Below are 13,073 nucleotides of genomic sequence, written 5' to 3' on the forward strand. Positions count from 1 at the left end.
CCCTTTTTCTCTTCAGCACGGTGTTTCCGCGTTGGAGCGAGCAGGCCTGGCGGGAGTCGGGCGCACGCGGGGGATCTCCTTCCCGCCCCTTCAGCCGCCCTTTCAGGAGGTGTAGCAAACACAAGGACGCCGGTGCGGGCATCCCCACAGGAGCGCCGCTCGCGCACCCCCGCGGTGCGCCTGAGTGTATGTGTGCATGCTGCGTGTTGCAGGGAGCGGGGTGCGGCGGGGCGGTGCAGGCGGAGCTCCGCGCCCGCGGCCCCGCCGCCCACTTGCCATGCGCTGCCCGCGGCCCTGCGCGCCGGCGGGAAGCGGGTGCCCGCGTCCGGCGGCGGGAAGCGGGTGCGGCGCGCGCGCCGCGGCCAGCCCGGCCCAGGCGGCGGCGGGGTTCCCCTTTCCCTGCCGCCTTTCGCTGCGCTGCGGGGGCTGAGGCGGGCGCGGCGGCGGCGCTGCCGGGGCGGGGGAGCAGGACGAGGAGGAGGAGGAGGGAAGGGAAGAGAAGAGAAGAGAAGGGAGGAGGGATAGGAGGAGCCGTCGCCGCTGTGAGGCGGGCGGGTTGCACACATACACACGCACACACACAGAGGCATAGTGAGCGGAGGAGGAGGAAGGAGGAGGTCGCCGCCTCGGCGGAGCCCCGGCACCCTGCGCAGCGCGGCGGGGCCGGCGGCGGCGCCCGCCCTGCCTCCCGCCCCGGCGGCTGAGGTAAGGCGGCGGTGAGGGGCTGCGCGCGTGGGGCGGCGGCGGCGCGCGCGGCGGCCGTTGGGGGCGACCGTTGGCCGGGGGCCGCCGAGCCTGTCGGCAGCATCGCGTCCTTCACGGCTAGCGGCTCTGCCCGTCTCTCCGCTCCGGGCCGTAACCTTGGGCTCCCCGCGCCGCCCGGGGCAGCCGCCCGGCGGCTCTGGCCTCGGCGCACCGGCCCGCAGCCTGAGGGGAGAGGGGGCGCCGGGCGGGCGCCTGTGGCTGTGGATACGTGTGTGGCATTTCGTGTATGTATATCGGTGTGCGTGTGAGTGTGTGAGTGACTGCCCGTGGAATTACTCCTCTCATTCTCACTGCCAGCTGCGCGGCTCGCTGTAGTTAGTGAATGTATCCGGATTTTGTCAGTGCTGGGCGGTGTGACAAATGTTTCTGTGTAGTTAAGTATAACTTTTCTCTGGTGGGGGTTTTTTTCGGTTTTTTTTAACATTTTTTTTTCTTGGAGAAAGGAAATCTCACCTTTTTGAAGATTTTTTTAATTATTATTTCTTGTTTGCTTTCAGATGTATTGAAAGGTCTTTCTGGCTAAAAGTGCTTGTGTTGTCTTTGTGTGTGGTTAACTTCTGCAAATGTTTTTAAATCACTTACTGGTAATTTTCGAAGCAAGGTGTGAAAAACCATTTTCCATGTTGCCAGAAAAGCTGTGCACAGTATTCGATGCATGACTTTGAATTATTTGCAGTCAGACACCTGTTACTTAATCCTGTTTATCCTTTCCAGTTAGTTATCCAGCCTGGGTCGTTGTCTTTTTTTTTTTTTTTTTTTTTTTTATATATCTGAAAATAAACTACAAATATTGTTTCATGCTGATATCTAGTAGAAACCCAGGAATCTAATGCATCTTTGAGGTACATAATGTGTGTCTGTTAAGTAATGTTTTCTCAACTGGAGATGATTTTGGAAAGTTACAGAATAATCTTTATCTCCGGGGGAGTTTATATGATGTTAAAGTGTCCATGGGGGTGCATCTGTAAGAAAGGCAGGCAGTAGGGGCTATATGAAATCCAAGTTTTGCACAGTATAAACCTTCAGTAAAGCGTGCATTGTGTTCTCTTAATATGTAAATACTATTCAGGTTTTCCAAACTTCACTTGATGTTGCACCATGGAATTTTTAGTTTAATAATTGGAGTTAATGAGGTTCCTAGAGAAAAATGTCGCATTTCTGATTCCGCGAGAGGATGGAGCAGATTCTTTCATAACACGTTTGTCTTGATGGTTGGATTCTGTAGTTTACTTGAGCAGTTATAGCAAGCTAGTCATATTGCTTGCTTAAGATTATTTTCTCTAACTTGTGAAAGTGTAATGTCAACAGTATTTGCAAGGGTACGTAATATTGTTATGTAACACAAAATAATTATTGTTGTATAGAGCTGAGCAATTCTGTATTATACAGAGACAGTTTCTAAATGGGAGTTGAGAACAGATTTATTCCTTCTGCTACTGATAACTTTGTAGAGTAATTAAAAATAAATTACAGATTTCAGGGATGAGAATTATCTTCCACAATGTTAATACCGCTGTACCTTCAAATTTTGGTTTTGATTCATCTCTTGATGATATCACTAAAAAACAGGTAGTAATATGAAAGTCAAACCTCTGGTGAAAATGTAACTGCATGTAGCTGTCAAAATAAAATTTTAAGATCTGATTTGATTGCTGCATGTGGATACGTACTTGGTAGAGTAACAATGTCTTTTATTTTATAGGCATGCACCCACGCACTGGAGCTTTGTTCTAAAACAGTATTTTTCTGTCATGAATTTATGCATAACCTACACTCTCTGCTTTTCCTCAGCATGCAGGGAAGAAAGAACCTTAAGGGGAAAGAGAGAAAGACTGAAAAGGGGGAGGAGAGGGAATTCATATGAATTTCCCTTACTGGCAGAGGAAATAGCTCTTTGTTATATATCACCCCAAAATCACTGGTTGTGTTCTGCTTTCACAGTTTCTAAAATAATGGAGAGTTGTTTGGGCTTGATATATGTTGCTGACTTCTGTTGCAGACTTTGGCCATTTGTTGCAGTAATACCTGACTGTGATGATGAACTTGGGGCTATGCTGTGAGTCTTCAAGTGTTAGTTACAGCTTTGTAGAACTGATGGCTTTATTTTCACCAGGTTTACGTATACTGTATTGAAAACTTGCAGGGGTGTAATTTCCTTGCTTAATAAGATGACTGACTTTGTATTTCTTTTTCATTTTTTTTAGCTTGTCATTTTTTGTGTTCTGCTTGTGGTGTTCAGTCGTTTGCATTCCTTTGTGGTTTTAACAGCTCAATTGCTATTCCTTCCTGTTCATAACTTGCTGAAGACTGAAGCCTGAAACTGTTGTTTTAATATTTTCCTTAAAATTGAATTAATCCCTCTTCCAGGGGAAAGGGAGAAAGGGACAGAAGAATACTTACCAGAATTTTAAAAATGAGAACAAAAACTTAAAGCAGGCATCTTACCTAAGAGAGGCGAGTTATGAAAATCGATACCTCATCGATTTTGGAGAAGGCTGGTTTCCTGTGTGGTTTCAACCATCTGTCCCATTAGATTTGGGGAATTGTTGTAAATTAGTTTAGAAGTGAAATTTTCCAAATCATAAAATCTCTGGTTGGCTGTTACTGGAAATCATTATTAAAGGTTGCATAAGCATTATTTGCAGGATGGCTAATCAGTAGCATGGGCTTAGTTCCATTCTCTAATAAATAGATGCATTGTGCTACTGCAGAAATTGCAAAACGGATGGCTTGAGTTCAGTTACCAATTTTGCAAGATATGTAATATATCCAGTTTTGGGAAGAGTCTTTGGTGTCTGCAGAACTTGCACATACTGGAGATGTTTATGACCCACACTGTTAATGCTTCAGAAGTTTTTGATTATACTGTTGAGGACATCTTAATCTTATCAAAGATGCATGCATAACACTTAAGACATCAAAATTATCTAAGTGCATGCACCAAAGGCGCAGATATTTTATTTGGTGGGATTCTGAGAGCAGGCTTTACGGTTCTCTGGCTCCTGCAGGAAAAGTGTGTGCTGGCTTGACTTTGTTGTGTGATTTTTGGACTTGTGTTTCCAAAGATCTGACCTGTAGAGTGTTTGAATATATGGGGTGGCAATGGTGTAAATACTAAAAATACTGTGCTTTGACATTAACCAGCCGCCTTGTCTTATTTTCTCGCCTTGTGACCACTAAGCTATGAAAATCTGTCTTGTTAGTCCTCACCCATTTTCTTATGGTGGTGGTTTCTGGAAGTTTTGTAAATACGCATAAAGAAGCTTGTGAAACTGCGGAAGACAGATTCCCAGCCATTCTGGAATTAATTAATTAATTATGCCTAGTAGTAACTTCTGTATTATAGGAAGACATGTTGATATATCCAAGTGCCTGAAATAGGGTGCCACAATATGGAAAAGAGTATCAGAACAGCCCTTTTGCAGCTGTCTTCATAGAGCTAATGCTGGGACTCTGTAGTTTTCAGGGCAGGATGCCCCCGAGCGGCTTATGTGAGGCACAGAAATAGATGGTACAGCACAATTGTGGCTCTAGAGGTTCCTCTCCAGCAGACTTCTGGATGATGAGTTGTTGATTTTTCCCTGGTTGTCACTGTTGGGGTCTTGGAAGAAAAACAATGCTTACATCCCCTCCTTTTGAAGACCTACATTGGCTTGTATCAGGTAGTGAAGTGCTATGGTTTCTTTTGTCGGTTTGGCTGCACAAGTCATTCTAAGTATCATTCACTGAATGAAGAACTCATTAAAGCTGTAGCTGTGCAACAGCAAAAGATTCTGGATTTTTGGAGAAGAGTGAAACAAAACACACTCCTCCTTTCTACTGAAGAGCCCAGCCCTTGGGCAGACTGCTACAAAGTCATACTGTCCTGTTTGCCTTGGCATGGATAAATCGTATTTGGGAATGGTTGTAATGTTTTATTTTACCTTTGGAGTTCTAAGAAGCACCAGTTACTCTTTCTGTGGGAGGGAACCTGTTCCTGGGAAGCAGTGCAGGTGCCACTGAAAGGTTAGAGTGCCTTGATGTAGTGTATGCTTGTGAAAAGGGAGAACTACAAGGTCTCCAGCTTCTAAGGACACTTGCCTTTTTCATGGTTCAGATTTCTCTGGCAGATGGGACTATTACTTTGATCTCTGTGGCTTCCCATTCTTTTCTGTTGCCAGTTACTGGCGTTGAGCTCAGTCTTGATCCTTTCCCACCAATGGCTGTGGGACAGATGGCATAGATCGTGAAGACCATAGATAAAGCATGGAGAAATCCCGCTTGTCATCCCCTGTATAATGACCAACTTGTTTAATGGGTAGGTCAATCTGTAACCTGACTTTCTGCAATTGAAGCATGCTATTTAATGCTATGCCATAACTAGTAAGTGCTCCTAGTTCCTGATGTTGTGTGTCTCATCTTTCTTTTTACAATAGCAAGTGATCAAAACTGAAGTAGGTGATTGACAACTGTCATACATCTGAAGTTAGGGCCCTGCTTTCCATTTCATGTAGAAGCTATTATCATACCACCATGAAGCCCTACACTTGGGCAGTTAAGGGTCACTTGCTTGACCTTTTCTCAAAATCATAGCTTATTTCTTTAACTATTAGCAATAACTGGGAGCTTTAGGCAAATGAGGTGAGATAGTCTGTTTGGAATGTGGTCTGTTATAAGGTCTGTGGAGTTCTTGAAATTGGTATCACTGAAGTAACGTCACACCTCTGCTCTCTTCTTTCTGAAGAAGCTAGCTCTATTCAGTTGACTTTGAGGCTCTCAAATTGTAACTGTGAGCTAACCTTGCAGTTGGTAATTTCAGAAGACCGTGAGACTATGTGTAACTATAGATTAATCTGAATGCTAGATTCAAGAGTGATTGTTCAGATTGATCGTTTACTTGAAAACTGTTCATCTAGGCTTGATGTTTGTATTCTGTTGTTTTTATGTGGAATACCATCTGAAAATATGAAGAGAGAAAAAAATCTAGAGATATCATCCATGTATCAGATAGTTACATGAAAGCATTTTGTATCTGCAGTTGGTCTAGCAGTATGCCACCTGAGAGATACTAATATACTCAACTTCAGAAATGTTTGGGTGCACTTTGGTAAGGAGGAAATGGGTATGAAAAAGGTATTGAAGAGCAGGCTATTTATTCTTGAAGTTATGGATAGAATTCCTTTTATAACAATGTCTATATTCAACTTGAGCACACACGCTCCTGCAGACTGGAAGCAATCAGTCAGGAGGTTAGTGACTAATAAAGGGGGCAAAAAGAGTAAAGACTTGAAAGGTTAATAAGCGTCTCTTGGATTCCAGTGATGTAGAGTCTCCATGATCCTGTGAACGGTGTGATGCTGTGGAAAATAACAAGTAGTAAGGAAGTTCTATGAGATGTAAGCTGTGGTTTTGAACAAGATAGGTTGGATGAAAGAGCTTCTCATAACAAAATGGTAATCTTTCCTACTTGATCTTTTAGGATGTTCCAAAACACTATGGGGTTTTCTGTTCCCATTTTCCTCCTTGAAAATATTTTTCTCATGCCTGAAATTGCTATGTCTCTCACGTTTTCTTTCTGGCTTTCCTTCCTAAGCTTGTGGAGGTTCGTTATTGATGTTGTATGTGCTATACTTGTTGCATATATGGATCTTCTCTCGGCTCTTCTTAGCTGAGGCTGTGTTCTGGATCTAGGATGCTTGCCTTTATCTCTAGACATCTGTACTTCTGCTGCAGCTGCTAAAAGGAAACATAGGGAGGAAAGGAACTGACAGCTGTAGTGAGGGCCTGTTTGTTTTGAGATACACAAATTAGGATAAAAGTTCTTTAAAAAAAAACAAAACCACCCAAAAAATTGTGAATATTGATACTTTCTTGTAAGTTGCATTTTCTTATGTACACATGATAAGGATGCATTAATTATTACAGAATTCCTCTCGAGAGTGGGTGGAAATGGAGGATGAATGCCTCATTGGGAAGTAGGAAATAAGGACAGGGAGTGGTTACTCTGGCTAGGCTAACATAGTCTATTGAACCAAACAGAATTGGTGTAATTTTTTCTATGCAGGACCCTGATCAGGGAAGGAAAAGCATTTTTGAAGAAGGAAGGGGAGAGATGGGGTGAGAGGCTGATGAATTTCTGGTAGGTTAGTTTGCAAAGATGACAGTGAAGCATAACCGTTAAAGGAGAGGCTGGTTGGCATGGTGTGGTGATGAGATGTACTCTATTGCTCCTAAACCTTGACTGCAAGGCAGCTGTTGGATGATTTTTTTTTTTTTTTTTTTTTTGCCTCCTCCTAGTTCTTGGGGATTAGTGCAGATTAAGTGGGTGCTCTGGTGGATTTGGAGAGCTGTACTGCATGTCTGACATCAGGAAAGAATAGACTGAGTAATTATTGCTTTCTGGTCTTTCAGTCTGTGTTATTTGTGTACCGGTTCCCTAGCAAAATATGCTTAGGAATAATTGTCATACATTAAATGACAAGGGAAGATGGAATGTGATTGCAGGTATATCAGAGCAGATTGCAAATTAGGTGCTGCAGTCTGACATAAGAGCTGTTAGTTGCAGGTTATGTGAATACTTTGGCATCACTGCTGAGCTTGTGATTTTCACATTGGAAATCTCCTGTATTCTTGTATGCTGCAGGTGCAGGGGAGCTCTTGGAAATTCCCCTCAGTGTGTCTGCCATCCCTCACATGATATGCTTATCTGCTTTGATTGGTGAATTCCCATGCTGAAGCAGAAGGTGGGGGTTTCTGGGGGCAGTGGGAAGAGGAGGGGAGAGATGTGACGTGGGAGAATAATTGAGGGCTCAAATAGGGCAGCCTGAGTGGGGAGAAGATTCAACTGCTGCTTGTTGTCCTGGGGGGGGGGGGGGGGGGGGGGGGGGGCGGGGGGCAGATACCATATTCTACCAGGCATAGAAGCTGGGTCTGTGAGACCCTGGTAGGCTCTTCTGTAAGGCTAGGAGACGTAGCCCCTAAATAATACATTTATATTTACCCTGGGGAAGGACTGTTGGTCCTGTAATCTACCTGCTGCAGCTGAATGGATACAGTGATTATATTTTTTTTAACACACATGCCCAGCCACACCCCCCTACCCAAATCCTTCAAATCTGGTAATATCTAGCAGAGTCTGGCTGGGTTTTTTTGCTGAGACTTTGGTTTTTGGCTATGACATACATAGTGGGTTTTGTTAACCTGTGACTGTAGCAGATGTCTAGGAAGAGAAATAACTTCTGGGAAGACCTTGGCCCAGGTCCGAACGAAACAGGCAGACCCTTGTCTACTTGGATGCATCCTAGAGCATTATGTAGGCTTGGCCCTGCATGCTTCCCCTCCCCGCCCCTTCCCAAACTGAGAAAGTACTGGAATTGGCATATATGCCTAGCCTGGCCAACAGGTATTGATAAAATAGTCTCCTTTGAGATATCCTAATGAGAGCATAAGGTTAACTAGGAAAAGTCATATAATAATAGTTTGTAGCTGTGTGCCGTTTCGTGTGTGTCTTGGTACAAGAAAATGTGTTATAGTTAAATTAGTCTTTGCATCAGGTAATGGAGGTGCTTGCACTGCTTTTATAAGAGTGGTTGCCATGTCTGCCTGTGTTGAATTAGTGAAGACTGACACCTTGGAAGGAGCATATGGTACTTAACTGGACTTCCCCCAAGGAAAGTTAAAGTTGGTGTAGTACTGGTGAACTTGGTAACCTCTGTTGGTACTTTTGTGAATCAAGGTATGGTTCACATGCATGGGAGAGAGTACCCTAAATGTGTCTCTTTCAGCCTTAGCTGTTAATCACCTTTGCACTGCAAAAGACAGCTGATGGTCATTTAGTTTTCTGGATTGAACTGGTAGTAAGGATGTACACATGCTTAGGTGGACAGGAAAAGGAAACAGCAGTATCAGTCTTCTGCATTTTGCATTTATCTCTGGAGAGCTGTGTTATCATTACTGTGGAGAAATGTTGATGGTTTTTCCTATTGCATGTTTTTGGTTGATGGGTATCAAAGGTATAAATCTTAATTTTTGCTAGTCTGGTTGAGTTCATTTAGAAGAGTTCTTACTAATGAAGTTGGAACTGCAGAATTGTGGTCCGTGTGTGGACAGAGGATTCACAGCTCACTTAAACCTTTATCTGGTTGTCCAGATGGCATAAAAACTTAAATCACCATTTCTATGTTGCATCTTCATTTTCAGTGCTGATTCTGTCATGGAATTGCAGCCTCAAAAAAGAAAAAAAAAAAAGTTGTTTTTTGGCTATGGTGAGAGTCTACCAGTTGTTTTATTCAGGCTTGGTTTCTTAGTTTGGGGATGGAGTTGTTTTTAAAGGTAAATAAATGGTACTCTCCAAGTTTTGTGCAGATCCCGGCATGTTAGTTTCTAAAAGCTTTCCCGTGGTAAACTAAAAAGCCTTGTGTAGCCTAAATGCATTTCCAGATGTGGGGAAATGAAAAGTATATGTTTGCAGTAATTCTTTTCTATAAAAACACATATATCTATTTTGTAAATGCTTCTTATATTTTAAAACATGAGGTGAAAGCAATACATGAGTAACTCTGAATTGGTATGAAGTAGGCTACTTCAAAATAAAAAGTGAGCTTTATTGCTGGAGATATTTTTTTTTAATATAATGATCTTTGTGATATTTCAGTTTTCAAAATTAAACCAACTGAATCAATCTGTCAAGAAATACATGCTCTGATTATATATCTTTGACTTAGTTATGCTCAGTTAAATAAACAGTTCCCTGTAATCTTCACTGATCTCATCCTGGTTTCATTTCTAATTTATCCTTGAAAAGACACTGCTCACCCTAATTTAGTATAACCACCTCCCCTCCCCACAGTAGAAGGGGACTGAAGATGAATATCGTGAAAACAAAGATATAATTGTAGCTCTTGGATGTTAGATATGTTAAAAACATTCGTTGAATTGATCTGAAATTATGTGGAAAGATATATAGGTAATTTCGAATCGTCAAATGATTGATAACATGTTTTCCATGATTCAGGTGCTGAGCAATGTGGCAATTTAAGGCTTTTGAAAACTGGAGAACAGATTTTGAAATCAGAGGTAGAAATGGCAGAGGGAATTACATTGCTGGGTTAACCGTTACAGTTTTAAGAAGTTGGCGGCATCCAACCGTAATTTAGTGTCAGGATGTTTGATGTGTATTTTCTTGTAATTTTCATTCTCTCTTTTTTTTTTTTAATGGAATTGTTTTCTGTAAAGAAAACAATCTTAGTATAACAAAATATGAGAGATTTTTCAAGTCATGTAAAATTACATTAGACTTTTTGTGGGCTTAGTTTTTGATTAATTTTTTTCTGTTCCCTTAATAAAAGCTGATGATGTCTTACCGATTAACCCCTACTTTTATCAGCATTTAAATACTCTTGAAGACCTTCATGAGTGATTTGAAATTTTAACCAAAACTTGGATCATGAAGGTGTTGCTTCGCCTGGTTCATCTAAAAGATCTATAGAAGTGTTTTTTCAAAGCATTGGAGGTAGTAATTATCAGAGTAAGGTGTCAGTTCTGTTAAGAGATATAAATCTGTATACCTAACAGTTGTGAAATTGTAGACCTGTAGTATTTGTTAGGTGAGGTACATCTCTTCCTTAATAAGTAATTGCAAAAGTAATTTAAATGATAATTGTTTTTCTGGTAATACTGCTTAATTTCATAAACCATTACATGGAATCCCTGAGTTACTAAGAAGCCTACTCATCACTTCAATTTAAAAAGCAGGTGCTTCTGTATACATGAAGTACAAATAAATTTCTAGCTGTCCTTTTTTTTTCTCCCTCAGAAGTTGGAGATAAGATAAAACTTCTGTTTTAATTCATGTAAAGAAATTCTTACTTAAAGATGACTGAAAGTGGGTGATTTTTTTTTCCTGGCACCTCTTCATGCTATCATCACATCAGTTTTAGAAACTGAATAATATTGTCTTAAAGGCTTTGGTAGGGCATAGTTTACTTAGCTGAGTGGTCTTCAGCTGGTAATTAGCACATCTCTTCATAAATGTAACAATTTCAACAAAAGTTGGCTCTTCATCTACAAGAATGTCTATTGACAAGGTATGGGTGTTACAAGCATGTAATAGTCAATTTGAGCTTTGTATTCAACTTGGAATTGCTTTGTGCCTCATCTATGGTGCCTTTTGGAAGGTAGTTGCAATTTATCTGTTCTCTCTTAATGTAATACTATTGTGACTGGGTTTATGCATCTGCAGTTTTTTCAAGGAAGATTCATAGGCCAAAATTGTTTGTGTCTGCTTACTGGTCTATTCCTTTCATTGTCAAAAGGGAAAATAATAATAGAAAAAATTAATGTGTGAGCAGTACATTACTGGAGATGTGACTTGTTCTGCTCTCAGTGCAGCTCATTCTGAGCAAAGCCTGTGAGATGGTGTTTTTTGAAGAACTGGTGAGAAGCAAGGTATAATAAACTTTACTGTTTACTTCCCTCTTGCATCATTCATTCTTGTTTGTGCTTGATATGATAAATAGCTTATGAGTAGCTCTGTGCTGCTAGTGTGGGTTTCCTATTTGGGCCATGTTTTGGCCTTGGAAAAGTTAGAGCAAGTTACTTACTATTTTCCTTCAGGAAGAGACAGGGATTGGAGGGGGCAGTTATTCTGATAGATAACTGAATAGCTTCTTTGTTATTGTTTGTTCTGGTTTTATTTTTTGTGGTTGTTTTTTATTTGTTGGGGTTTTTTTGTTTTTTTGTTTTTTTAAGTTTTGAAATTTGACCTGACAAAGGAAAGGTAATGAGAATCTAAATAGTGTCAGGAGTTACTTGGTGGAGGGTATGCCATCTATGAGAAATAAAACTGACGTGAGTACAGCACGCTGCCACTGTGCAAACCATGCCTTTCAGAGCTTGAGACATGATTAAATAGATCTGTAGGTTTTGCAGGTGAAATACAGTTTTGAAGCCATATGAAATATTTGGCAGTATCCTGTTGGCTATGCATTCAATGGAGCTCCGGTTATTCCTTCCAAAGTGAAGTATATATCCACAAGCTGTCTCAAGATGCAAATGCTTCTGACTGTAGCACTAGGCTGACATGTACTTGCTAAAAATGTTCTTTTTCAGAAAAAAACCAGCCCCCTGGTTTGTGAGATCAGATGTTAGACTGCACTTTTGTGGGATGGAGAGAAATTGCTGGAATTGTAGATGACTATTGAGGCTGATATAATTTCTTCAAAATTAATTTTTATCTCAAGTTTCAGCAGTGCAGGGAGTGGCTGTTGGGACCCATTTGATCCTGTAGTTAGGTGTGGTAGTACTGGGTTAAGAGCATGTAACCTTTTACAATGCAGGAGGGATGGGTGCCCAGCCTGAAAGCTTTCTTTGCTTTTTGGTATCAATTTGGCAATTCCACCTTCTAGCCCCGTTCCCCCCTCCGCGTATGTTTTGGGCATAGGCATATCTGGCTGTAGTAGACTTTTAAAATGAGATTTCTTTGTTCTAAACCCTGACGAGTTAAATACAGCAAGACACCGCCCCCCTACCTCCCTGTTCTGATTATGGGATTTTTTTTGATACTTACCTTGAATGTCAGATACCTGTCTTTCAATACCCATCTTAAATAATGCCTGACATGAAGGCTCGTTGTCTTGTGAACAGTGAGATACACAACAGCCTTCAGCAGTGCACATCAGAACAATGTGCATACTTCTAGCTTAGCCTTTAAAGTATGCGCTGAAGTACAGCACAATGTAAATGTCAATTCAGGAATGTTAGGTAGGTTTGGTATGATCCCTTAAGGATTCTTTCTTCATGTCCTAAATTGCAAGGTTTCTGGGGCAGGAACTATCCTTGCATTATTTATTTTATGGCATTTATTACAATGCAGCCTGTTTTGTTGTTTGTTTTTTTTTATCTGATTGCTGCCCATTTGCTGGAACTTCAGATGAGAGAATACACTGCAACACAGCGGTTTTAATTAGAATATAGATATACAGTGCTTTTATGCAAGTTAAAAAGAAATGACATCTATGTTGTTCATTCAACATGCTGCAGTGTCTGAAGATATAAAGCAGCTTTCAGATTTATTTTTTTTTTATATTGCAGTAGTTGAGACCTTTCTTAGTGTGGTAAGAAGACTTTACCGAAGCTTGCAGCGTATATCTTAGTAATGGAATTCTGGTAAATTACTTCTCGCCCTTGACTTGTGAATCAAAACGTAGCAAATCAGGGGCACGGACATACCATACTAGAACGAACTCCCAGGAGTGCAGCTTAATGTATGGAGCAAGGCATTGCTCATACTGCTTAGATTGATGTGTCATGCAGTATTAGAGGCTATTGTC

General features: G+C 41.3%; 1 protein-coding gene across 6 annotated transcripts in view; it reads left to right on the forward strand.

The window, feature by feature from the left end:
• The first annotated feature begins 287 nt into the window (after positions 1-287).
• PLCB4 (phospholipase C beta 4) overlaps positions 288-13,073 on the forward strand; it is a 208,597-nt gene continuing 195,811 nt past the window's right edge. For all 6 annotated transcript variants that reach the window (XM_055816320.1, XM_055816321.1, XM_055816319.1 and 3 more), the window contains exon 1: positions 288-705. The gene's annotated coding sequence lies outside the window, so the exon portion shown is untranslated. The remainder of the gene's footprint in view (positions 706-13,073) is intronic.

The sequence above is a fragment of the Falco peregrinus genome, chromosome 11 (assembly GCF_023634155.1).
Source record: "Falco peregrinus isolate bFalPer1 chromosome 11, bFalPer1.pri, whole genome shotgun sequence".
NCBI classification, from domain to species: domain Eukaryota; kingdom Metazoa; phylum Chordata; class Aves; order Falconiformes; family Falconidae; genus Falco; species Falco peregrinus.